Source organism: Dipodomys merriami, unplaced genomic scaffold (genome assembly GCF_024711535.1).
Source record: "Dipodomys merriami isolate MVZ:Mamm:240054 unplaced genomic scaffold, mDipMer1.0.p SCAF_1, whole genome shotgun sequence".
In the NCBI taxonomy this organism is placed as follows: Eukaryota; Metazoa; Chordata; class Mammalia; order Rodentia; family Heteromyidae; genus Dipodomys; species Dipodomys merriami.
This window is the reverse complement of record NW_027202270.1, coordinates 47,621,568-47,648,686: the sequence shown is the minus strand read 5'-3', so window position 1 is coordinate 47,648,686 and position 27,119 is coordinate 47,621,568. Positions and strand designations below refer to the sequence as shown.

Below are 27,119 nucleotides of genomic sequence, written 5' to 3'. Positions count from 1 at the left end.
TTACTTCTTTTTCATACTCATGGGAATAAGGATTTGACCCAGTTCTCCAAGATGATATCAGTAGAATTGAGAGCTGTCTAGTTCAGAAGTTGTGCAATGACCTCAAACCTGTGTCACCAATCACCAAAAACAAAACAAGACAAAAAAAAAACACCTACTACGAATCCACGTAGTAGTGTCCTATCCGTCATTTGAGAGGTGGGCTCCTGCATCAGCAGCGAGATGTATGGGAGCTTGTAGGAAACACAAGTGCCACAGAGCTGGAGTTAGGATTTGCATGTTATTGAGATCTCTGGATGCTTTCTATGTGTGGGAAGGTGTGGAAAGTGCTGCTGTAGGCATCCTACTCCATGCCTGTTGACTCTTCTTGATAATAGCCTCATGTTCATGGGTAAGTTTTTTCCTTAGGTATTGAAAACTATGTGCTGTGCTTCTTTGATCCAACTTCCTGCTTACTTTCTGTTAATTCTCAGAGATGCCAATTGGCATGAAATGACTTGTCTGGTTTGTTGTTGTTGTTGTGCCATTGGCTCTATCTGGTGGATAAAGATAACTTCATCTCACATATGTCTTTTTAATGAAGTATTGAGACTACTTTTATATTTTATCTCATCCTTCTCAAAACTCAGTCCAGGAGAATTAAATTATTTCCTCTATCAAGACTTGAAAAAAATAGAGATTGGAATATGAAGATAGCTTCATTCAAACAAAGCACCCAGCCAATGGCATTGGTGGAAATAAATATTAAATAACCAAGTTGTCATTTTCCACACATAAAGCACAAAAATTGATCATTAAAAGCTAAAATAAAAGTGGTTTTTATTTGGATGAAATTTCTTTAGAGTAAATGTATTTGTTCTAGTCAGCTGGTAGCAATTTATAATTAAAGGTTCATAGTTATTGTATTTTATTTTTGAATATTTTCATTTTCTTTAGTTGTACAAAGGAGTCTCCATTAAACAGAGAAGTGTATGAATACAGTGCCTCTTGATCAAGGTCACCCCTTTTAACATTCTCACCTAACCTTTTCACTCCACCCACCCCTTCCCTCACTTTTCTTATTTTTGGGGGGCGGGGCGGGGTCTGGTCATGGGGCCTAAACTCTGGGCCTGGGTGCTGTCTCTCAGCTCTTCAGCTCAAGGCTAGCGCTTTACCACTTGAGCCACAGGGCCACTTCAGGCTTTTTTCTTTTTGCTTATGTGGTACTAAGGAATCGAACCCAGGGCCTCATGCATGCAAGGCAAGCGCTCTACCACTGAGCCACTTTCCCAGCCCCACTTTTCTTAATTTTGTATGTATTTAATTTATGCATTTAATTTTCTTTTTAGATTTAGCAAAGCATTATATATATATATATATATATATGTATAAAACGCATCTTGAGCTGAATCTTCCTGTATCTTCACCTCCTGCCCTTCAACTCACCCTTCCCTTATTTTTCTCAATTCTGTGGTATATACATTCTTGCCTGCATTTTACTCTCTTCCTCTATTCATTCTTCTACCTAGCTACCCCTGATTACCCCACCCTGGAAAGTACTCATTTCCTTATCTTTATCATTACTGTATTTAAATGAGCTTTTGGGGAATGTGCTGCTTTTTATTTTTGTCTCTGATCAGTAAGTTCTGAGCCTGAGTTTCATACATCCTATTCATTTTGCATTCTTACTACTGCACTTTTCCCTTTAAGGCAGAAAAAAAAATATCCTTTCTCTGATTTCACTCTGATTATGTGGTCAAGAGGATAAATTGTCAATTTTAGCTTTCTGACTCACTTTGATTAATGATGCATGTCTTGTCCAAGCCATATTTCTTTCTATTCTCCTTCTTGCCTACAAGTACTAATTTATTTGATAGCAACCAACTTACATTGATATGAAATCAGATGAGAATTTTAGGTGAATGAATTATAAAATTTTTTAGTGTCCTTCTCTCTGTTCCACTTTTGTGTTATAGATATTTATGACGTCTCAGACAAGGACTTAAAATGTTAACACAACAATGAAGTACATAAAATCTTGAAGTAATTCAAACTTCTCTAGTACAATCATGACATTTCAGTTTTCACCTTGAAAAGTCTAATATATTTAGAAATCACTTCAATTCGCTGCTTCTTTTTGAGCCAGTCACATTGTTCTGGGATCACTACCTACTGCTAGCAGAACATTGGTTGAGTGCCTATTAGATTTTTATATGTGATGTTTATGTTCTTTTACATGAGTGACACTCAACTCAGCCTAGACTCCCAGTTGTGGCCACATAGTCTGCAATTATTGAACTCATTATTTCTAATTAATATGATTTGAATCTTCCTAATTGGGAAGTGTGGTCCATTTCCTTAAAACATAAATCATGTAGTAAAAACAGAATTGGGCCTATTGTCACAACATGAGCTTTTGTCTTGATCTTTGCTGTTGGATGGGCCTATATTCTCTGCAAGCTAACAGTACTCGATTTTATTTATTTGTTTGTTTGTTTGGTGTTGGTACTGGGGCCTACACTCAGAGCCTGGGCCTTTTCTTTTTTGGAAGGGGTGATGCTCAAGGTTAGTACTCTCACTTGAGCCATAGCTCCACTTTCAGCTGTTTTGGTGTTGAATTGAAAAGAAGAGTCTCATGGACTTTTCTGCCTGTGTTGTCTTTGCATAGCAATCCTCAGATCTCAGCTTCCAGAATACCTAGTATTACAGATGGGAGCCACTGATACTCAGCTTGAACTCTACATTTTATGGCAATATCACCACTGACACTGAAGACAAAATACTGTTTATAAGTTCTTCTGACCCAGTGTTTAAATAAATTCAAAATATTAGCTGTTTTCTATTGCTTTTTATCATTTTCTGTTATGCTTTTCTGTTAAATGCATCATATATTTTCTTGTACAATTTATACAAGATGACTTCTCTGCCTACTCTTTTAAACAAAAAGAAAGGAAAAAAATCTGTTGTGTAGCTATGTATATTCACTCTGCATTATCATAACTTTTTCTCAGTTGTATTCAACTTTCTATGACGTTTCAAATTTTAAATAAGACATGAGAAGTGATTCCACAAAACATGTAACTCCATAATTGGGCAACCGTGTAGAAATTTTGTTGTGTGATTGCACTGAGTTTAAAATGTGCTCAAGGGGCTGGGAGGGTGGTTCAGTGGTAGAGTGCTTGCTTTGCATGCATGAGGCCCTGGGTTCCATTCCTCAGCACCACATAAGCAAAAAGAAAAAAAAAGCCAGAAGTGGCGCTGTGGCTCAAATGGTAGAGCACTAGCCTTGAGCTGAAGAGCTGAGGGACAGCGCCCAGGCCCAGAGTTCAGGCCCCACGACTGGACCACCCCCCCAAAAAATGTGGTCAACTCAGGACCTATCATTTCCTCCTAAATATCTCCACATTTAAAAGAGTAAAATACATATTTTGCATATATATATATATATACATATATATATATATATATATATATATATATATATATATATATACATGCAGAGTTTCTGCCTATGGACAAAAATACATACTATGGTTTACCTGATAAATGAGTTTTACAAAGAAAGGGAATTATATTAGGAATAATAGTAATATGTTATAATAAAAAGATTCTATTTACAAAGATATTTAAGAGTCTGTTTCAGGATGTTGATGGAAAAGGAAGTCCACAAAATGAAATTCTAGCTCTCCTATCTGGTTTTTTAAATGTACGTGTTACCAAGAATGAGCACAAGCTTTGAAGCCCTATAGATCTTCCCATTTTTTTCTATTAGAGGGTTTTCCTTATATATTTTCTCTTGATTTTTACACTTAGTGCTAAAAAATAGTAGAACCTTTTAAAGTGTGACCTTAAAATTCATAGTGTGAAAATATAGCAGTAATACTCTAATGGGAGCTATCATAATTAACATTAATAATAAGAAATTAAGAGAGATCTGTAATTTACGCAAATCTCAGGAGGTGGAAAAAGGAAGATCATGATTTTGAGAGCAACCTTAAGCTATATAGTAAGTTCCAGGTTAGCATGAGATACAAAAATGAGATAGTTTCTCAAACAACAACAACAAAAAAAAACCACAAAGTAGGACAGTGTTTAGTGCTAAAGCACTTTCCTATTATAGACAGAGAGCTGAGTTCAATACCCAGCACTGCAAAATGAAAAATGTTATAGACTGATTGACTTATTAGTTAATATTTAGTTCAGACATTTTAGAAGGAAAAATGCACTAATTAGGCTTGCAACTGAGTTAATAATGAGGTAAATTTTCTTTTATGGGCTGTATCTAGAATCGGCATGCCTACTTTTAAAATAATGAGCTCTATTTAATACTCAGAAATGCAACTCATTGTATATGTTTATTTCAAATCAAGTGAGAAACACGTTCATTTTGAATAGACTACATAAATGCTTCAGAATTAGAAATCAGATTAACAAACTTTTTGAAATATGTTGAGAGAATTAATGCTTTGTTGAATGGAACAAAGTGTTTTTAGCATAAATATGTGTGGCATGATTATGTAGTACATAGGATTAGATACAATGCCTTTGAGATGGGAGTTGGTAAATATCAAGACATGTTAAAATATAAGAAAATGAAACTTACAGGCAAATTGGTCGTCAGTAGTGAGTAGTAGGTTCTAGTAATAGAACATTGAACTGTAAATAATTAACTTATCTGAGATTTCTATAACTGAAAATAATGCTTTATTACCCTGGAAGAACAGAATGGGAGAAATTATGCTTATTATCATTTCTGAGATCAGTGTAAAATAAGGAAAGAAGGAGAAAGAGTTGGGGAAAGTGTTGGCCTGGGAGTCTGGACAGGAGGACACAGTACTGGTGCTAGCCATGACCTTGACCATGGTGTTTTACCTCTTTAATCTATGAGGAGTTGTCCCTATTATAAGTACATTTGGTTACCAACAACAGGAAGCAGACATCCACTGGCTGTAAAAACAAAATTGCAGGTTTATTTTTCTCATGTAACAAGAAATCTGGAAGCAGGTACCCCAAAGCTAATGCAATGATTTAAAAATGTCATTAGTGCCCCAGGCTCAATCCAGATCTCCTTAGTACATTGGCTTTTAGCCTGATAGTCTGCCCTCCAGGCACCATGCCACATTCAAGGCAGACAAACCAGCACTAAAGAAAATCTGCATACATTTTCCCAGGAAGAAAGAACTACCCCAGAATAAATGCTCACCCAGCAGAAATCTATTTAGGAGTCAGTAGCCAGAAGTGAGTCACGTGGGGACACTGACTAAAGGGTGTACAAAGAAAGGATTTTCATGAGTCACTGTGATCAGACTTGATCCAATAACTGATGTTGTCATAAAAATATAGATTTTTGAATAGCTACCTGCCACTGTCAACTACAAGGTCTAATATCCCCTAGAGAAGAAGGAAATTTTAGACAAAGGGTACTCAGAATTAAGTCCAGGTTAATAGTATAGCCCTAACATAGTATATAGTTAATAGTATAGCCCTTCCATAGATGCTTAACATCAATTGTAGTGAATTTGCCAAACAGCAAGTTTGAAGACACAATCTTCCATTAAGACTGTGCTCTCAATAGTGAAAACAAGTTAGGACCACTTAAAAAAGACACCCACAGGGAAAAGCAAGGAAGAGCCAGATTCAGAGATTCAAGTCACCTTCGCCATACAAAGTCACACCTGGCATCACCTCTTTCTGGTCATGATGAGTGACATAGCTCAGAGGATCGCCAAGGAGGAAAGAGCACCTGGAACACCTGACCCTTGATATCTAGACACTTTTACTTGGGTTCAGTCATATGCTATCCACGTACTAATCATTAATCTCTATTCTCCCCCAGATGTTTTGGATTCTAGTACCTACAGTTGTCAAAAGTGTTATGGTATGTTCCTGTGTTCCTAAACTTCCATCCTGTATAATATATTTGGATTGTTTAGTGACAAAAGTCCCAGGGCAAAGAAAGACAATCCTGCCCAGGTAGGGCATTAGCTTAGCGATCACCACCTGCAATCTTTGGGTTAAGTTTTTATTAGGTAAAACTAACTCTTTAATATCTTGTACAGACCTTCCACCATTCTGAAATCCAAATGTACAAACTACCAACACACAGTGAGATACTCTTGCTTCATGAAGAGTATACTTCTCCATATTATCCCTATAACTATTTTTTTAAGTGGAACTTTCCCTCCCATTGTATCTTTTTCTATGATGCAATAAAATGTCTTCCAATACCACCAACCTGGAAATCTAGGCAAAATCTTTTTTTTTTTTTTTTGGTCTGGTCATGGGGCCTGAACTCTGGGCCTGGGCGCTGTCCCTCAGCTCTTCAGCTCAAGGCTAGCGTTCTACCACTTGAGCCACAGCGCCACTTCCGGCTTTTTTGTTTTTGCTTATGTGGTGCTGAGGAATCGAACCCAGGGCCTCAGGCATTCAAGGCAAGTGCTTTAACCACTGAGCCACCTTCCCAGCCCGAAATCTAGGCAAAATCATAACAATAGCTGTTTTACCAGTATTTCTACACAAAGCCAAACCCATTCAAGATCAAAATACATTCCTTCTTCCTCCATTTTTCTTTGCCCCATCATGCCTGTGGCTGTTCCTCAGTGTTCATATCATATCCTAATTATACTGCTCAACCATGAGCTGTGCACACAGGCTCTTATAGCTTAGGAAGCTGAACTACTCCCTGTGTGGCTCAGTCACCAGTCACATAACAGCAGCACATCCCTGAGATTCCCAAAGCCATATATGGTTGCCCTGCTGCAGTTGCTGTGTTGCTGCTGCTGGAGTCTTTCTTGTTGGGAATAGCCTCATGTGTCACAAGATCAATGGTGAAATATTCTTCAGTTATTTGTTCAGCTGGTCTGTTCAGTGCACATGGGCCCATAACAATCCTTATTGGGAAATAGAGAGATATATTGTCATGTTAGGTTATATACCACACACACACACACACACACACACACACACACACACACACACACACACACACACACACACACACACACACACACACACACACACACACACACTTACTTCATTTAGTAAAACTGAGACCGAAAGAAGAAACTTAATAGAAGTCACAGATTCAGGTAATGGTGGCTCATGTTTGTAATCCTATCTACTCAGGTGGCTGACATCTTAATGATCTCAGTTCAAAGCCAAGCCCAGGCAGGAAAGTAAGTCTATGAGACTCTTATCTCATTAACTACCAAAAATTTTTAAAAAGTCAGAAGTGGAGCTGTGGCTCTAGTGGTAGAGCTCTAGTCTTGAGCAAAAAAAGCTCAGGGAAAGAATCCAAGTCCTGAGTTCAAGCCCCAGGACCAGCACAAATGCACACATGCACACACACACACACACACACACACACACACATATGCACACACACACACATATGCACACACACACACACACACACACACACACACACACGCACGCGCGCGCGCGCGGGCGCCAATATCACAGAGACAATGAGTAGCTGAGCCAGGACAGAAATTCTGATTTCTTTCCCTAATTTATTTAGGCTACTTTCCAGAAAGAACTGTATCCAACAGATTTTACTTCATGAAATTAACTTTCTCAGAAGCTCATAAATCATGATATTGACAATATCTATGTGACAATTTCCCCAGATTGAGTAAACCAGCACCAATATCACCCAAGAAAGAAACCTGCCCCTTCATAACTCTGGGATTCTAAACCTTTCTTTACCTCAGTGACCTACTATTTGTTAATATAATCGTTTAAATGTTAAACTCTTGAACTTTTTCATTTCATAAAGTCAGCAGGTTCAGATTCACCAGTCTGCTTTAACGTATGATAGAATTATAGATTTTTAGATCAGTTTGAAGGCTCTTAAATCGAAGTTTATAGATGAGAAGAATGAACTGACAGACCCCTAGTTTCATACTCATTGCTTCCTATGGACATGCTGTAGTTTGCATTTTTAAGAAGGAAATAAAAAATAGAAACCAGCTGGGTGCTAGTGGCTCATACCTATAAATATAGCTACTTAGAAAGCTGAGATCTGAGGATCTTAGTTCAAAGCCATCCCTGGCATTCAAGCCACAAGACTCTTATCTCTCAAATTAACAGCCTTTTTTTTTAAACCCCAAAACAAACAGCAACAACAACAAAAAACAAAACTGGAAGAGCTGTGGCTCAAAGTGGTAGAGTGCTAGCCTTGAGCAGAAGAGCTCAGGAACAGAACCCAGGTCTTCAATTCAAGCCCCACAATCCACCACTACCACAACAATAACAACAAAAGGTAGAAATCATGTTTGTCAGAAAATTTACACCTCACCTTTACCCTCAACTATGATCTATTTTAAATAATTTATTTCCCATAGACCACATATCTTGGCATACGCAAAGAACCAACTTCTGGCATTGTGAAGTAAGTAGTAGTGCAATTTGCTACTTCTATGGTATCTTAAGTAGAGTAGACTATCTAAGTCTTGTGTCTGGAAGGAAGACATACTACTGAGGATTGAGCAGCCATTATGAAAAACAAAGCAACAATGAAAATGGGAAAATCAAGATAGAAAGAGCCTGGGCTATCCCAGCCCTTCACCTGGCTAAGGATAACTCTGTGTGTGTGTGTGTGTGTGTGTGTGTGTGTGTGTGTGTGTGTGTGTGTGTGTGTGTGTGTGTGTGTGTAAGAAATGTATTTTTTGCCTTAAGTCAGATGAGATTTCTCTTACTTGAGTTTTCTGCCATATATTCCCAAACTCATCCAACTAAACTTCTAGAAGCAAAGTAAATAAAAAAGGACTCAACTTAAATAATCTCTTATGTGTCTCTTACTTCTTAACAAATATTTAAAATTCCCTGTTCAGGAATAATTTTGATTCAGTTCAAATAGTAAATCCAATTTTGTGATTCATCATTTATAACCCACATTCAGTCCTGTAACATATAATTTATATTAATATTTATTGCATTCTGACTCTCCAAATACTGTCATGTTTAACTTACCAACAGGAACATGTTCTGAGTGATTTGTCATCAGGCGAATTTATCATCATGTGAGCATCATAAAATGAAATGTATTTTTAAAAACTAAGGTGTCTCTGATGTTACTAGACCACTGAATCTTATGTGGTCAATGTCATTTGTCCTGCTCATTGTTGACCACTATTTGTTACATAACTGTCAGTTATAATTTATTTGGAACAGAGTATAATTACTTCTTATAATCATTATTTCCAGCTTATTTCCAAAATTTCACAAAACAGTCTCAGTGAATTCTTACAGAATTGCATTAAATGAATTGTTAATATTTGTTATCAATGTAATTTATTTATAACTAAAAAACAGCAGTATGCTGGGCACCAGTGGCTCACACTTGTAATGCTAGCTACTCAGAAGGCAGAGATCTGAGGATCAGGTTTCAAAGTCAGCCTGGACAGGAAAGTCTTATCTTCAATAAACTATTCATAAAAGCCAGAAGTGGCACCATGGCTCAACTGGTAGAGCACTAGCCTTGAGCAAAAAAAGCTCAGGGATAGCACCCAGGCCCAGAGTTCAAGCCCCAGGGCAGGTAAAAAATTTAAAAATAAATAAATTAATAAACCAGCAGTATGAGTATATGAATATATGAGAATGAGAGAAAGACTGAGAGAGGAATGGAGGAAGGGAAAGTCTTCATATATATGTACATATATACATATATATGTATATATATATATATACATACCTCATAAGTATGAGACATTAGTGTTCCTATTTTAAAAGACAGAAACAAAGTCAAAGATATTTACCACTTGACTTCTAATATTTCATAGGATGCTTATATGGGAGGCAATGAAATCAAATCCCACTGGTTAGAATATATACAGACCGTTTGCTGTGCTTTTCTGCCTTAGAGTCACAAATACATTTATGTTGTTTATGCTGTGTGACATACCACAGATGGGATCCAGGCCACCTTGAAGCTGACTAATAAAATCATTGATATGATAATAAATAATTACATGGTCCCCTGCCATGTCCACACTTTACCATGCTTCATTTTTTTTATTGTAACAGTGATGAACAGCTAGGTTACAGTTATATAAGTAAGGTAATAGAAGTGGCCTCTGGAAGGTGTTTTCCTTTTCTTAGGATGTGAGAGGTTTGAACATATAGATTAGGTGAGATGAGCCAAACATAGCCATAAGCACCACATTCAATGACAAACGGACATATTCTCACATGAAGATGACAGTGACAGTCAGTGCTGCTAGGTCCTAGATTCCCACATGCTCATGGTCTTACCACCACCACAGAAGGCCCAAGGAACTCTAGTTCATCTTCTGTGCTCTAGAAATGGACATCACAGAGAATTGTACAGGAAGATTTGCAGACTAGTCTCACATTAGCAAATCTTAGTCACAAAGTACATATGATCTACTTATGTGCCAGGAAAAAAACTGGAAAGTTTGGGTGAAAATTTCTCCAACCTCAGCTACAAATAATCATAAACTGAAAAGAAGTCTGTGCATAGAAAAAATACACAAATAAACAAGCAAAATTAAATTGTCCAAGCTGGCAGGAGATGAGAGAGAAGACATTGTGGAGATATTACTTCTGGGAAAGGGGTAGAAAAAGTTGTTCTCTGAGATTGGACAGACGACAGTGTAAGTGTTGATTGGTAACCAGTTGAGCATTCTACAGTTGTATTTCTAGTCTCCAAAAAGACTCATAAAACAGAAAACAGATTCAAACAATCACTGTGTTGATTTGTGCAGTTGCATAGTGCACAAAAGTACCCTGTCACAAAAGCTGCAAGGAAAGAAAACCACCCAAAACCTTGACTCTAAATATTATCCTCCAGGAAATCCTTTATCCTTCCAAGTAAGGACCACATGTTTTATTCTACACAAATTCATCACCCTCTAAATCACGCAGATGTTTTACTTTATTATTATTATTATTGTTGTTGTTGTTGATGATGATGTTGTTGTTGTTGTTATTATTTACTCCAACCACACACAAAGAGGCATCTCATCCTAGGTTCCCACAAAAGTACTACATGGACTAATCAGTGGCCCCGATAGTGACTTGAACCAGGCAAAGTAGATCTATGAGAAATGGTACCTTGAGTATCCTGGGTAGAGATTCTAGGAGCCCACAGTAATAAATATTGGAGATTTAGAATCCCAGAGCTAGGTTTCAATATTTCATCTTTATTATTTTATTCAAAGTAATCCTTTCCAGTATATTTGTTGGCATAAGGATTTAAAATTTTACTATAAGGAACTTGTTCCTCTTGGAGCTTATTGTTCAGAGCCTCCAGATGCATAGCTTTTGCTTTCAGTGGAACATTTCCAGGATTGAAAGCAAGAAATAGATTTGTGTTCCTAACTAGATAGTCGGACTTCGAAAGTCTTTTCATATCTTCCTCTCTGATTGTCTCAGCTACTAAATGTCTTCATTTTGCCAGTACTGGCTCTTCTTTTTGTACATGATCACCAGTTTTCTCCTCAATTCTAATGTTGCTATATTCTAGGGTACATAACAAGAAGAACAGTTGATACAAACACATTTTCATGTAAAATTAAAGAAGGTTCAAGATGTGCAGCTTAGTATTCATCAAAATTTATGGAACTAAATGGAACTATCTAGAACATAAATGCCAAATATCTTTTAAAAGTTTTGCAAGCTTCATAGTCAAACAAATATAAAGCAGTAAACAGGAAAATAAGTTTAGAACACAGGATTTAAACAGTATTTATTTCATAGAGTATGCACTACTAGTGTATATTGTTATTACAATGATCATTGTCATGAACATTTTCCCTACTGGGACCAATATTATCCAGTAAATATTATGAAATACACTTCTAAATTGTAGCATTTTATCAGAGATTAGAGTTAGTTTTAAGGTCTCTTCATTCTGAGGGGTGGCTTTGACCTTCTCCATGGATACTTATGAGAATTTACTAAAATATTTTTTGCTTGAGGGAATCCAGTTTGGATGACTGAGAATACTAAAATAGTATGGATTTCCACAGAATGATATCTTTGTAATAATATCTTTTTAATGATTTTAATTGTTTGGCATATCACATTTTATTACTTGGTGAAATCTGTTGCTAATCCTTGAATTTCAACACAGATCACTTCTACTTTTGAATTTTTGATTTCTTACTAGCAGTTTTCTCAAAATTTTAGTACCCAAGTGTGTTGTTAAACATCTTCAGGAGAATGTACTATTTTATCCCTGATTAAATAATCAAAACAGGACATCAACTATTTATTGTGCTATATTAAAATATTAATCCCTAGAGTGTGAAGAGTTTTCAAATTATGTTCATTTTAGATAAAATGTTATCATTTTTTCACAGAGGCACATTGAATATTTTGACTGTGGGGATGGGTGGAGTTGGGATGGGACAGGGGAGAATAATGGAAGGGGTGATGTAAGTCAAGATGCATTGTGCACATAAACTGACATGTTGGATTGAAACCCCATTGCACAACAATTTAAAGAAAATTAATAATTGGTTTAAGATGTAAAAAATAAAAATGGTCTGTTTTTCAAGGTGCTGTCAATTATAGCCAAATCCCAAACACCATGTAGATTTTAACATAGGATCTGCTCATATCAGACAAACAAATTATGACTGTTTTCTCTATGAGATTGGTGGTGGGCTTAAACCAGAGAAAATTATAACCATTTATCTGATATACCCAAATGACTCTATCCTAAAACTCAGCATAATAAAATATTAGCATCAGAAAACAACCAAGAGATGAAATAATAAGTGCTTCCCACCTAAGGGAATCAAAGCTCAGAGAGGCTTAGTGACTACCTCCAAAGAGCACAGCTGTTCAGTATTATATTTGGATGTACGAGACACCAAATAGTGGGCAGGGTTGTCTTCTGACTTAAGGGCACCAGCAGCCATGCAGGATCCCATGGCATCACACCACTTCTGGCCCCTAACAGTGGACTATGGACATCAGCAAGGAACATTTCTGACTGTTCACTCCAGAACTGGCTTAGGACTTTCCTAGCTCTAGATTTTTTTCATCTCCTAACATTTTCCTTAGTAATAGAGACCAGATTTCTGTTCATTTTGGCACAATTGAAACTTGTAATTTTGGAACTATAACTATGAACATGAGGCTCTTAATCACCAAGGCATTTCTTCTAAGCACTTAAGCTGATATAATTTTCAGAAATTCAGAAAACAAATTCTGCAATCACTTTTCCTACTGATTGAAAAAAAGGTAAAAGAACAGAAAAAAGGAGGCATAATTATATGGTACATTTAGTCGATGCCTGAACAGGCATAATGTGAAAACCCAGGCATTTCAACTGTCCCCTGACTCTCTACATATGGAGAATTTGCCTCCAGAGAATTCTATATACTAGGCAGCATAACCTAGTTAGGAGCATGATCCCTGGACACCCACTTTCTACTTTTGCCTCTTCCATCCACAACCTCTATAGCTTTCAGCAAATGTTGATTTCTTTTTCAAAGTATATTTTGTTATCTGTAAGTAGTTGTAGAATGGAGTTATCATTCAATAAATCAGCTTGTGAATATAAGGAGCTTGTTTGATGTCACTTATTTTTTATTTTAATGTTGTCATATGTGAAATTGGAAGAAGAACACTACTTGCAGTGGTAAGAGCAGTGATGAATGTCTATAGTCTCAGCCACTAAGGAGGTAGATGAGGAGGGTTATATATTTTGGCCAGCCTAGGCAAAACATTCATAGAGCTATACCTCAACAAACAACCTAGGACACATGTCTGTAATTTCAGCTATGTGGGATATATGTGGATGAGGACTGAAATTCCAGGCCAGCCCAGGACAAAAAGCATGCGATCCTCTCTGAAAAATAACTAGAGCAAAACAAGAGCTTGAGCCAAGATTCAAATAGTAGATCACCTGGCTAGGAAGCACAAGGAAGGCTCTGATTTCAAACACATGTGTCTCCAAACAAACAAATAAACAAATAAAACAGTACATGCTTGATAGTGATTTGAAGGATGAACTGTGGTAGTTCATTAAAATCCATTTATTTTCACACAATATATAGTAGGCAGAAAATTATTCTTTCTAAATAGCTAGTTCTTTGCCCTACAAGTTGCTAAATAATTTTATCATATCTTCTTGTCTCTAGTGAAGAGTGAGCGCCAAGGAAAAGACATCACCAGGCCGACAAGCTCCATGCTCCCTTCAGCTCACTGACTGTGAGCTCAGGAAGTAATACTGGGTGCATGGCCAGGTAAAAGAACAAGATAACACTAGGGCTAGTTAAAATCTCCCACTTGAAGATGATCAGCCACTACACTCTTCCACAATCTAAATATCCTTAGTTTTCTCCTTTTCCTTGCCCTCCTCTTGTAGGGATTTTTTGAAGGAAAATAAATGTACACAATCAGAATAAAAAATACTTTAGCAATTGAGATCTTGTACCTAATTGTTATTGCTAATCCATAAAACTCAGAACAAATCTTCCATAGAAGACTTGTTGTTTTATTGACTGAAGATTACTTTAAGCTCATCTTTTATTTTCTATGCAACAAAATATAATAGTGTCTTGCTAGTAAAATTAATCAATTAAAAATTATGTTGGTGGGGGCAATGTTGGGGCCTGAACTCAATGTCTCATACTTACTAGGCAGATGCTTTAGCATTTGAGAAACTCCACTATCGCCTATTACCTTAAGTTGACAATGCTAATGGTTTGTCTTCCACAGTATTTGTTTACCCATCCTTGCATTTGATCACTGTACATAAATCCTCCAACTCACCATAGTTTTTATTTATAACCTATGTGATTTGAGCAGTGAAATATTAGGTCGGGGGTATGATTCTAACATGTTAATTGGTCTTCCACCATATATCAGATGATACAGAGAACTGAAAAGGTGTGACAAATGATATGCAAATCCAAATCAGTGTTATTCATATTTCTACAAAGACACTTGTAGGGTATAAGCACTAAGTGACTTATCCAAGACAATACACAAGATTCTTGGTCATGTTTCACTTTCATCCAATCTCCTAATGAAATTTCAGGGAAAAGGCATTGCAATCAACAGTTATTGAGCAAATTATACTTTCACTTCATGCTTGACAATGGGCTGTGCAATTCATTGCATATCACCATGCATACACCTCATGGGGTGTGTTGAAGTGTCTTCATCACTGGGAGTTCCAAAGTTAACTTCCCCACAAGACAGAAGCTGATTTAGTACCAGTGTTTTCCACTAAACTGTGTTTCCAGGATGAAGCAAATTTCAATCTTTTGTGAGTATATTTCTTCTCAGCAGCATATAGCTTAACTCCTTGTCAATAAACTACCACATCTGGAGTGATTTTAGCTTTTTGCTTACATTTCACTTTTACACACTGTATAAAAGATGAATTCCAAGAAGAAACACAGGCTTTTATTCAGACATAAAAATAGACTAATGGCAATGACAGGGATGACTGTGAAGGGGGAAGAAAGCCAGTGATATTGCCAAATCTATATTAGGAGTTACAGTCTTCATTAGGAAAGAACTCAAGCATGTCATATTGTGAAATGGCATATGATAGAAGAGACAGTGTGGTGCTAGGACGGATCCCATTTGCCATATGGTGTGATAATACATCCTATTCCCTCAGGGAGTGCAGCAAGGATGAAAGGAGAATGGGATCCTTCAAAAGGGTATTGAATAATCATCTCGGTTTGAAAGGCTTTTGATTATGCCAACAGGAGCAGCGACTCAACAAGTATAAGGAAGTACCAGACTCCAAATGCACCTTGTACTCTCTGCTCTAGCTACTGATTAGTCAGATATGCATTATTTCAGAAGGATGAGATTTCCAAGGATTAGTCTATGAATGCCAGGGACAACTTGGAAGGAGCCAATGAACTGTGTATGTACCCAATTAAACTGGGTTGCGTAAGACCGTTTTTACAATTTGGAAAGATTTTCACTTTTGCAAAGTAGTCAGAAGGACAACTATTAAAAGTCCTCTCTAAAAGGAAGGATTCAGCAATATGAGCTAGTACACACACACACACACACACACACACACACACACACACACACACACACACACACACACTCACACACACACTTATATAAAAGCAGTTACCTACTCAGTGGTTGAATAAGAATATTAATTTAATCATGATGCTTTAAACTTGCCACAAATACATTCATCTACTGAGGGGCATCTGTGTGGGTTCGTTATCTTATTATGGTAAATAATGCTGCAATAAACATAGTTGTGCTGGTAGCCTTAGTTATGGCGTTGTTTGTGATCATTTGGGTAAATGCCCAGAAATAGGATTGCTGGGTCATAGAGGAGCTCTATGTGGAGTCTTTTGAGGCACCTGCATACTGCTTTCCAAAGTGGTTAAACAAGTTTACACTCCCACCAACAATGAAGTAGGGTTCCCTTCTGTCCACATCCCCTCCAGCATCTGTTGTTACTAGAGTTCTTGATTATAGCCATTCTAACTGGGGTGAAGTGGAATCTCAATGTTGTCTTGATTTGCATTTCTTTTATGGCTAGAGATATTGAGCATTTCTTCATGTGTCTATTGGCCATTCTTATTTCCTCTTCAGAGAAGTATCTCTTTAAGTCTTTAGCCCATTTATTTATCAGGCAGTTGTTTCTTTGATGATTTGTTGTTGGGGGATTTAATTTTTAAATGTGATATATATATATATATATATATATATATATATATATATATATATATATATATATATACCCAAAGAGAGAGAGAGAGAGAGAGAGAGAGAGAGAGACAGAGAGAGACAGAGAGAGACAGAGAGAGACAGAGAGAGAGAGAGAGAGAGAGAGAGAGAGAGAGAGAGAGAGAGAGAGAGAGAATAGAATTCTATGCCTCCATCAGAAGAATGACATTGAGCCGGGCACCGGTGGCTCACACCTGTAATCCTAGCTACTCAGGGGACTGAGATCTGAGGATCATGGTTCAAAGGCAGCCCAGGCAGGAAAGTCCGTGAGACTCTTATCTCCAATAAACCACTAGAAAACTGGAATTGGCACTGTGGCTCAAGAGGTAGAGTTCTCTCCTTGAGCTGAAGAGCATAGGAACAGCGCCCAGGCCCAGAGTTCAAGCCCCATGACAGACAAAAAAAAGGAAGAAAAAGAAAGAAAGAAAGAAAGAAAGAAAAGAAAGAAAGAAAGAAAGAAAGGAAGGAAGAAAGGAAGAAAGGAAGAAAGAAAGAAAGAAAGACATTGCCCCATTTGTTAGGAAACAGAAAAACTTGGAAAAAAATTATATTAAGTGAAGTAAGCCAGGCCCAAAGAAACATAGGTCCCATGGTTTCCCTTATTTGCAGTAACTAGTACATGTGTAGGACAAGCAGAAAAGGTCAAAAGCTATGTACATATGACCATATAAGATGATGTTAGGCGAAATGAACCCCAAGATAGAGACAAAATATCTGTTTTCTTTCTTGCTATTGTTTCTAACGTATTTATAATGTACCATGTGATTTTTTTGTTGCTTTGTATGTTCCTCCCCCATGGTATAACCCCTGTTTTCACTGTATTTGATGTCTGGTGCCCTGCATCTTGTATATACATTTTTCTAATTCGGAGAGGGGAAGGGAAAAACAAAATGCTTAAATAAGGATACAAGTTGACCCATTGTAACAACGAGATGTACAAAACACTATGATGAAAATGAACTTTACAACTTCACCAGGGATGGGGGGGGCAGTAGGGTGGGTTGATAGTTGTGGAGGTAGGAGGGAAGGGATTGTGGATGGTAGGGGGAAAACAAAGGAGGAGGCAATAATGCTCAATATGAAATGTACTCATTACCTTGGTCATGTAACTGTAAACCCTCTGTACAGCGTTTTTACCATAAAAAAAAACCATACAAAAAATTGCCACAAATGAGACAAAGAGGCTAAACATTCTTAGAACTCAGCAACGCATTTTAGACTTTGTAATGAGGATAAGCTCTACTTATCTAGATTGCATATTAACAGAAATAATAATTCTTAAGGAAAAGTTATTATCATACATTCCAGCTGAAGAATTATCAAAGCTGCATAAGGATGTCCTTTATAATTTTTTTAAAACGTGTCTTCATTCTAGAGCTAAGGCAGTAAAAGGCTATTTTCTAAAGACTTGTTGAAACTGACAAAATAAACTCTTCATCCATTATCTTCCTTAGTCAGTAGTACCATGACTAGAGAATTGAATTGTTCCTTAACAACTCTTTAAGGAAGGAGAATGTTCTGGGCACACTTCTGTCTTCAGGACACTTCAGGATAATTTTTCTCTTATGTGAAAGTGATTTACTCATTATGATGTGCCAGCTTCCTACATAGACTATTGCCTTTAATTCTTATACTAACCTGGGAGTTTAACAATGTTATATCTGTTTAACAGTTCAGATTTAGGAAAGTCTAAAGGATTGAGGAAATCAGAAAATGTGACCTCAAATCGACCTAGGTTTCATTTCTGGATGTGTGATTACAGAAGTTATACCGTAAAACTAACAAATTCAGTAACCTACTGAAGATCTCTCTATATTGTAGAATAGTAAGATAGCAATTACCACAATTACACATGGGATGGAAAGACAGAAACTCATTTAAAAATTCTGTTCATATACATCAATTGCAAATTAGTTTGGAGAAAATGTATGTGATTGGTAATGTTTTCATTTTAATATCTATGTTGCATATTTTAATGAATTCCTAATATGAACCAATCAAGTATTATTTGTTGCCATGAATGTTACCCTTTCTAATAGGAGCTATGAGTGTTTTTTTTGCCCTCTAAATATATGCCATTGTGATATAAAATAATAAGATATTGGCCACAGACTGGAAGTTACCCTTCTTGATGGTATTTTGTGTTTGTTATATATTATTTAATATCTAAATTGCTTGGCTCCAAACTTTTCAGCAAAATATTGTAAATTGGATTTCAAAAACAAGCCAGTGTTTGGCAGGACACAGGGTAACCTTTGTTCTTTCTTTCTATTTATAAATAGTACAATGTAAGATCAGGAAACCCTGTGTTCCACCCCCAGTTCTGTCCTGATTATCAAGGTAATCATAGGCTGTACCTCAACCCACAGTCCTCAACTGTCTAATCTAGCTGGTAGTGAGATAACTGAACAAAAGGCATATAGTCATTTGTTCATCTCACTCCAGATAGATGAACATTTTCTTTTTTGTTTAATTAAGTTTATTTGGAAGTGAAAGTGAAAAAATAAAGAAGAGAAAAGAATTAGCAGACTCTTCATGAGTGTGGAGAGGGACCACACAAACAAGGGTTGAAATCCTCGTTATGTACTTTTCTGTTCACATACACAGACATTATTGGCTTTCCTGGGGTTGAGAAGAGCGTTTGTTGAAATTTCATCTTGGTAAGGAAGAATCAAATGCATTTACTGGCCTCACTTTCAGAGTAGCTTTATATTCATTCTAAGCCATTACAAACTCTGAGATTGCCCCACATTCCAACTGTGTTCCCTGTACAGGGAAAATGGGTGAAAACCTCGCAGTGCGTTACATCAGTTTTTCCTAAGTTTACTTTTTCTTCCTTTGGAATGAGAACCTTTATTTCTGGGCTGGAAGACTTTATCAAGTCACTCACAAATCCAAATGGGGTTATGGGAAATGTTTCTAAGTTCTATGAGAAAGTGATGTTTTCTACTTTTTCTCCCATCATTTATTACTTATCTCTGAAAGCAAATGAAGACTACCTGTGATTCTGTGCAAAAGAAAGATAAGCTCTGTGTTACCAGAATAAAACTTCTTTTAAATTGCTCTTTGAAAAACATATTTCTTCAAAATAATATGAAGATAAAATTAAAAGAAAATGAGATTCAACATGGACTCAGAATTTTGAAGCTCATGTTGATTTTAAAACTAATATACTTCAATAAAACTCCTTAAATAACATGCCATTTCATGAGATTCTGGGGTTTAAAAACCTATATTGGAACTAGAACTATGTCTCAGGCTGAGGAAAACACACCCAACTGGGGTTGGGATAGGAGAAAGGACATCTCAGTTTTGGATTGGTGGGCCATCTCTGTGCTGCACCAAGTGATACAAGTAATACGTATTTCCTCCACAAGCAGTGCCATTGATTTTGCCCTTTGGAGTAGGAGGGAAATTGTGTTTAAATAGAACTAAAATTGCTCTCTCCTCTTCACATACTCTTCAACAGCAATTTCTTAATATTACATCATGAATCACTCAGGTACTTACTGAAGGTGGACAATTTAGTACTTCATAAAGTCTCAAGGAATCAGTAACAGCTGGGAAACAGCCCAGATAATCTACATATGATTCATATGTTCACAGGTTTAAGAGAGACTTCTAAAAATGATGAATTTTTAAAAGAATGATGATCTTTTGCCTACAGATGATCCAAATATATCTTTTTTTAAGCAACAAAAAAAACCCGTGGCTACATTAAGTTGATAGCAAAATAGTGACTCTGGTGATTAGAAACTGTATTTTAAAGCTTGAAAAAATAACAAAGAATCTAAAGGTGTGTGGATAATAATACGTGAGTATTTTTCAAATTGAGATAGAATAACCATAATCCATTCATTTAAAATAGGAATGATCTCATCATGTATGAAATCCTTATTTATTTTTCATGATCTAAGGATCTCTTGAGGATGAACCAAGCTCTTTACCAATTGAACAAATAGATCTTTTGAATTTCAAATAATGTGAAATGGAGTGACAGGGATGACAAATTAACTTTTGCAAACTATCCAATGTTTCTATGCATAATTTAGTTTTTTAATGTGCTTATTGATTTCTCGTCAAATTAAAAGCTTTCTCTTTGCTGGTCATGGGGCTTGAACTCAAGGCCTGGCCACTGTGTCAGGCTAGCACTCTACCACTTTGAGCCACATCTTCAGTTCCAGATTAAAAGCATTGTAACAGCAGGTGTAGGTTTCCAACACAAATGAGAAGGTCCATACACTATACATCACACATATATACCTCCCTCCTTAGCCACTTACTTCATCAGAATGCTACATTTTTAGCATATTAATTATTACCCAAAGTCCATACACACCGTAAGCCTTACAGTCTATTTCATATATTTTTCATCCTATAGAACTATGTACTGGTTTTGCCAGATTCATTTCTAAGTGGTTTATTTTTGGAGGTGCTAACATAAAGAGCATGTGTTTCAGTTTCAACTTCCAATTATTCATCACTGGTTTATAGGAAAGCAATTGACTTCATTTGGAAATCTTGCTATAATTAGTTATTAGCCCCAGGATTTTCTTGTCATGTTTTAAATTTTCTACATTGTTGACTGTGTCATCTGTGAACAAAGACAGTTTTATGTCTTCTTCCCAGCCCCTATAATGTACTCTATCATTTTTATTTTATTGCATAAATTGTATTAATAATAAAGTATATTAATTGTTCTTTGAGTAATGGAATAAACTTATGTTCATAGAATTTATCCTGTGTGGTCATGGTATAATCCTTGTTATATAAATTGTTATATTTGCATCTATGTTCATGAGAGATGCTGATTTTATTTTCTTAATTTTCTTGTTATTAAAGTAATGCTAGTCTCAGCAAAGAGTTGGGAATTATTCCCTCAGTTTACATATCCTTAGTGTGGTGTAATTTCTAAGTGTTCTTCTGTGAATCCCTCTGGGCCAGACATGTTCAGTTTTGGAAGATGTTAAACTACAGTAGATATTGTGTGTGTGTGTGTGTGTGTGTGTGTGTGTGTGTGTGTGTGTGTGTGTGTGTGTTTGTGTGTGTGTGTGTGTGTGTGTGTGTGTATTTTACTTGTGTGAGCTTTGGAAAATTGTATCTTTCAAAGAAGAGTCCCTTGTTTCTGGGATGTCAAATTTGTGATATAAGGTTGGTTACAGAGGTACAGTGTTTGCAATAATGCCATAAATGTTTTTCAGGTTCATGTCTTTTTGTATTATTTGCTTCCACAATATTTTGTTTAACTAAAGGGTATTATAATTTTAATATATTAGTAAATGTATTAACTGAAGAGCTATTTTGAATATTCTCAGCATAATATTTAAAATTGTACTTCTTAGTAGTTAAGTCAAAGGAATATATATCCATATTCATACAATATATATTGCATATTGTATAATATGTATATATATACATATACACCCTAATGTACTTTTGTATATTCATTAGTTTTTTGTATATTCATTTTGTATATTCTTGTATATTCATTCTCCATTCCCTGAAATTATTTTGATCACTAGTCAGATAAAAGAGTTATATTTATCAGTCATCTGGTTAATGCGGCTGCTAAGCCTTCTTTCTGGAGACTATCAGCACATATAATCACAGTGTGTTCTGGTGGATGGTCTACTGTTAAAAAAGAAATCTGTACAATCTGTTTTGAATCTTGATTCAGTTGTTATACAAATTTAGTTCCATGAGCATAGATCTTTGCTTTTTGCTTTTCATAAATATTATCTCTAAAAAATGCTTAAAAGTATTTTGGAAATTGTTGAGTTACATAGTTATTGCAGTAAAAGGAGATGGTTTATCTTCAAGACATTCACATCTCCCAGGTATCGTATTTTGGAGAAAATCCACCATGAGGCTAAAAGGAACATTGAACCATTAACAAGGTGTATAAGAGAAAACAGAATTCCTTGGGTATTCTTATCTAGAATCTTACCCAATGAATGTTTCTGCATTTATAGTAAATCATAATTCTGCATAGGCAATCTTCTGTAGTTCAGATGTGCATCTCTTCAGTCATATCACTTGGCACAATCCTGGGACTTAGACTACCTAGAAAGAATATTTCCCTTAAAGCCGGGTGCCAGTGGCTCACGCCTGTAATCCTAGCTACTCAAGAGGCTGAGATCTGAGGATCATGGTTCAAAGCCAGCCCCGGCAGGAAACTCCATGAAACTCTTATCTCCAATAAACCATCAGAAAACCGGAAGTTGCACTGTAGCTCAAGTGGTAGAGCACTAGCCTTGAGCTGAAGAGCTGAGGGACAGAGCCCAGACCCAGAGTTCAAGCCCCGCGACTGACAAAAAAAAAAAAAAAAAAAGAATATTTCCCTTAACTCAAATATCACTTATGACAGCCAGGTATTTGATAGGTCTGGAGGGAGCAAACAGTAAATTATACACATTGAGTGTACTTTTCTGACTTAAAAACAACATGTAGACCAAGGAAGGGTTGATATTCAATTAGTCCTTACCCAGAGTCTCTTGACAGAGGGGTGCTGCAAAGTTCCTTCTAGAAGCATATGGCTCTGATCAGATGCCTGGATTATGATTTAAGATAAGAAGCAAAGTTCCAAGGGATAGAATAAGATCTTCTGAAAACAGAATTTTTCAAAGGTCAAAAGTAACGAGTAATTCTAATCTACTACAAGAATTACAGTTTCTGCTCCTGTTCTGAATTTAAGTAACTTTTCTTTTTCAGTATTCATGCTAATATGACAGCCAAAAGAGAAGTAAAAGTAACTGACTTGAATTAAGCACTGGTAATTATATGAAAACACAAATATGAAAGAAATAGAAAAAAAAGAAAAGCAGTAGAAAAATCAGAGTAGAAAATACACAACCTTCAAAGGAAGCTGATAAAATAACTATAATTTAGTCATATGAATATCACCAGTAACAAGAAAGAAATAGTTCTTTGTATTGAAGCAATTTGAACATGGTACACAATATAAGCCTTGACCATTACATCCACATGCTATTATAAATCAATAATGAATGAAAATGCAATTGGTATAAACAGGAGTAAAGAAAAATACAGAATAGTTAAAATGAAGGTCATTCTATTTACATTATTAATAAGTATGAGCAATTAGTATAATGTTCTTGCCATCTCTAAATGTCTGCTCACAAGTGAGTCTTTTTTCTATAATAACATTTCATGAAAAGTATATAAATTATGTGTGTTCAGAAATATTTCACTAAGTATATTTGTTATGACTATTCTGGTTCTTAATTACCAAACATAATCTTTACCTTTTCAAGTTACTGACTTTATTCCCAGCTTTATAGGAAAAATTTCAGAAAACATTGCTTTTTTCAGATTTAGAATAGAGAGCAAACAGATGCTGTACTGCTTTTCTTAGTTTATTGAGGATTAGCTATTCTAGTGTGTTAAACTTGCCCCAAATTGTTTGTCTATAAAAAGAAACAAGATTTTATCTTTTTACCCAACTAAACCAAGCTTCAACTTTATTAATATTTAAGTAAAGTATATGCACTTGCCTAGTAGGATGCACATCTACATACTGACGTCTCTACCACCACTTTGTAGAGTGTTTCATTTGTCCTGTATTGAGTCTGTTTTTCATATATATCTTGGCTTGATCACCTGGTAGGCGCTAGGGCTCAGTTTCCAACAAGTGCATTCATAGGTTTTAGATCTAAGGTCACAGCTGACCTGTCAGTAGGAGCTCAGGGTGGGAAAAAGACAGTGGTGTGAGGATGCCATAGATCACAGGGAAGAGCATTGCCAAATGACCTGTTAATTCAAAAGGATAAGAGAAAGTAAGTTAAACCTTGCCATCAAAGAGAGATTGACCAGCTGTAGCTTCTAAGAGTTTCCTCTCTAAGTATCCAAAGTCCTTAATGATATTTTCTTTAATTTCCTGCTCCCAAGATTTCTGCAGTGTCAGAAGGTGATCTACCAAAGCTTTACCTTAGAAAAATAGGCATGAGTGAGATGAAAAGCTTTCCAACTCTTCCAAGAGACAAATTTATTATGAAAATAATCGCAGAAGAAAATTAACAGAGCTTTAGCTATGAAAATCTACTCTTTATATTTATTGAAATATACTTTGAGTGTTACTTGATTATCTCAGAAAACTAATTTTTATTTTATCAAGTTAATCAAAATATAAAACACTATAAAGTTTTAAAACTAGTTAGAAGATTACTGAATTTTGTTTGACACTAGAGATTACAGCAAATGTGATTAATTGCCACTCATAATTGTGGTTTCATTCCAGTGGTTATTGCTTGTCAGTATCAATTAATAGCTCAACAAAAACCTCATTCATTCCAGAATATTAAAGAATGATGGCTCATGGGAATTATGCTAAACTAGCACTTTCAATTAGATTTTGAATTTTATAGGGAACTGAATAATAGTTTATAATAGTACGTACCAGTGAGTTATTGTTGAATAGTAATTACTATAATCATGTATGTTTGTCTGGAGAATTGTAATTAGTATTGTTTTTGTGTTTAAAAATAGACTATTGTACTTAATTTTTCACATAATGTATAGGCTTTGAAGTTTATTATGTAAGGAAATTACAAGAATAACATGTTATAATAATCTAGAAGAAATCTACAGGGTGTGTCTGTTGTTTCATTGGCGGGAAAAGATTAAAGGTAAACTATCAACATGACAAAACTATGAATTCTGTGCATAGTGTGAACTCTATATTTCACTCTTCCTTTCCTATTGTATGAATAGTTTTCCATGTAAATTCATAAAAACTGGTACAAAAGTAAAATGGAATGCAACACAGTTTCTAAGTTGAAGAGATTAAAATTCAAACTTTTGTCCACATCCAGAATCTTTTTGAATTTGCTTTCAAAATTATTTTGCTTATGCAATTCCCTTCCCATCAATCCTCAGGAGATGAGAAAGTATATACATTTCATACTCAATGTCATAAATGCAGGCTTTGCTTTTACTCAGCAATACTCAATAAAGAAAACATTCTACAAGGACATTTAAGACCTCCTTCAAAAGGCATTAAAGAATCTACTAATTCAATTCTAAATTTAAGATTCAAGACCTAAAATGTTAATTCTGAATACTAAGTAAAATGAAGCCTTGTAGATTTTTTAAACCCAATTCCTTTTTCTTTCCCTTAGCATAACAGTATCAGTAGTGTTCTAGTGTGAGGGGAAAAAAAGAAAATATCAGTACTATTTGATCAATTAACTGAAGGTTGAAAAAGATATAACAAGTTGGGAAATATGACAATCATTAAGTTGACCCAATTAACCCAACAGAGTAATTGTACATTAACATGTCGGAAAAATAAGTGAATCAACTAAGCCAGAGACTACAATTTCACATTGCTTTGGTTGTGATGTTCATCAATGTGTTTATTGAATTGATCATTTTTTCTTCCAATTTCATGCATTAAGCTCAAATTATACCACATTTTATTTTAAGTTACTGTTTCACCATTATTGAATTAAGAAGCTTTACTGATGTCAATGTAAGCAGTTCAAAAAGAAAATAGAGAATAAAATTAGAATATAAATAATTTTGAAGCAAGATGAAATCATGTAGAAACTTGGAAATATCATTTATTACTCTAGATGAATTTATTCCATAAATGTTACTTGCAATATCGCTAAGCACTTTGGAACTCATATTTACTTAAGGGCCATTAAACTATTTATGCCCTTCCCACCACCACTAAAATCCTGTTTGTTTTTCTGAAATAAATGTTGAACTCATAGAGGCTCTAGAATTAAAAGATCCGTGTTCTGTTCACACCTTCTATTTTTCTACCGGTTCTATGACTTATTGACAGTAGCTTTGGTTTTTCTCCTCTGTAATATTTTGTTGTCCTTAATTAAGGAACAAATAAATAATAGGTATAAACATGTAGAAGAACGTCTGGACAGTAATGGCTCAGGTAGAAGTATTAAAATTGACTTCATAATCTTAGCTCAAGCGTAGATGTGTACTTTTCCTGGTCACAGTCTTTTTATGTTTTTTTTAATTGTAAAAATAATGTACAGAGGGGTTGCAGTTACATGAGTAAGGTGATGAGTATAGTTCCTATAGAGCATTCCTATAGAGCACTGTTACCTCCTCCTTTGTTTTTCCCCTACCATCCCTGGTGAGTCTTCACTGTTGATTTCTGCTCATCAGTCTAGCCTATCAATTGGCTTTAGGACCCTCATGATATTGTACAGTTTTGAGCACTGTGAGCTCTGCAAATATCACAAGCGTGTCTTCTATATTGTCATACAAGTCATTCGAAATAATGTCAAAAAGACATGACTGGGTAAAGAACTCTTTGGCATAACAATCCAGTTCTCCTGGCCAGTGTGAAGCTGATGCACTAATCTCATACTCTGTAATAAAGGGGTACAAACAGCATTGCATCAGCTTAACCAAATTATTATTCAACTCACAGGTCTCTAGTTTAAGCATGA

General features: G+C 35.7%; 1 protein-coding gene across 1 annotated transcript in view; it reads left to right on the top strand.

Moving 5' to 3' along the window:
- The window catches only part of B3galt1 (beta-1,3-galactosyltransferase 1), a 570,431-nt gene that overhangs the window by 245,224 nt on the left and 298,088 nt on the right, over window positions 1-27,119 (top strand). The gene's annotated exons all lie outside the window — the stretch shown is intronic.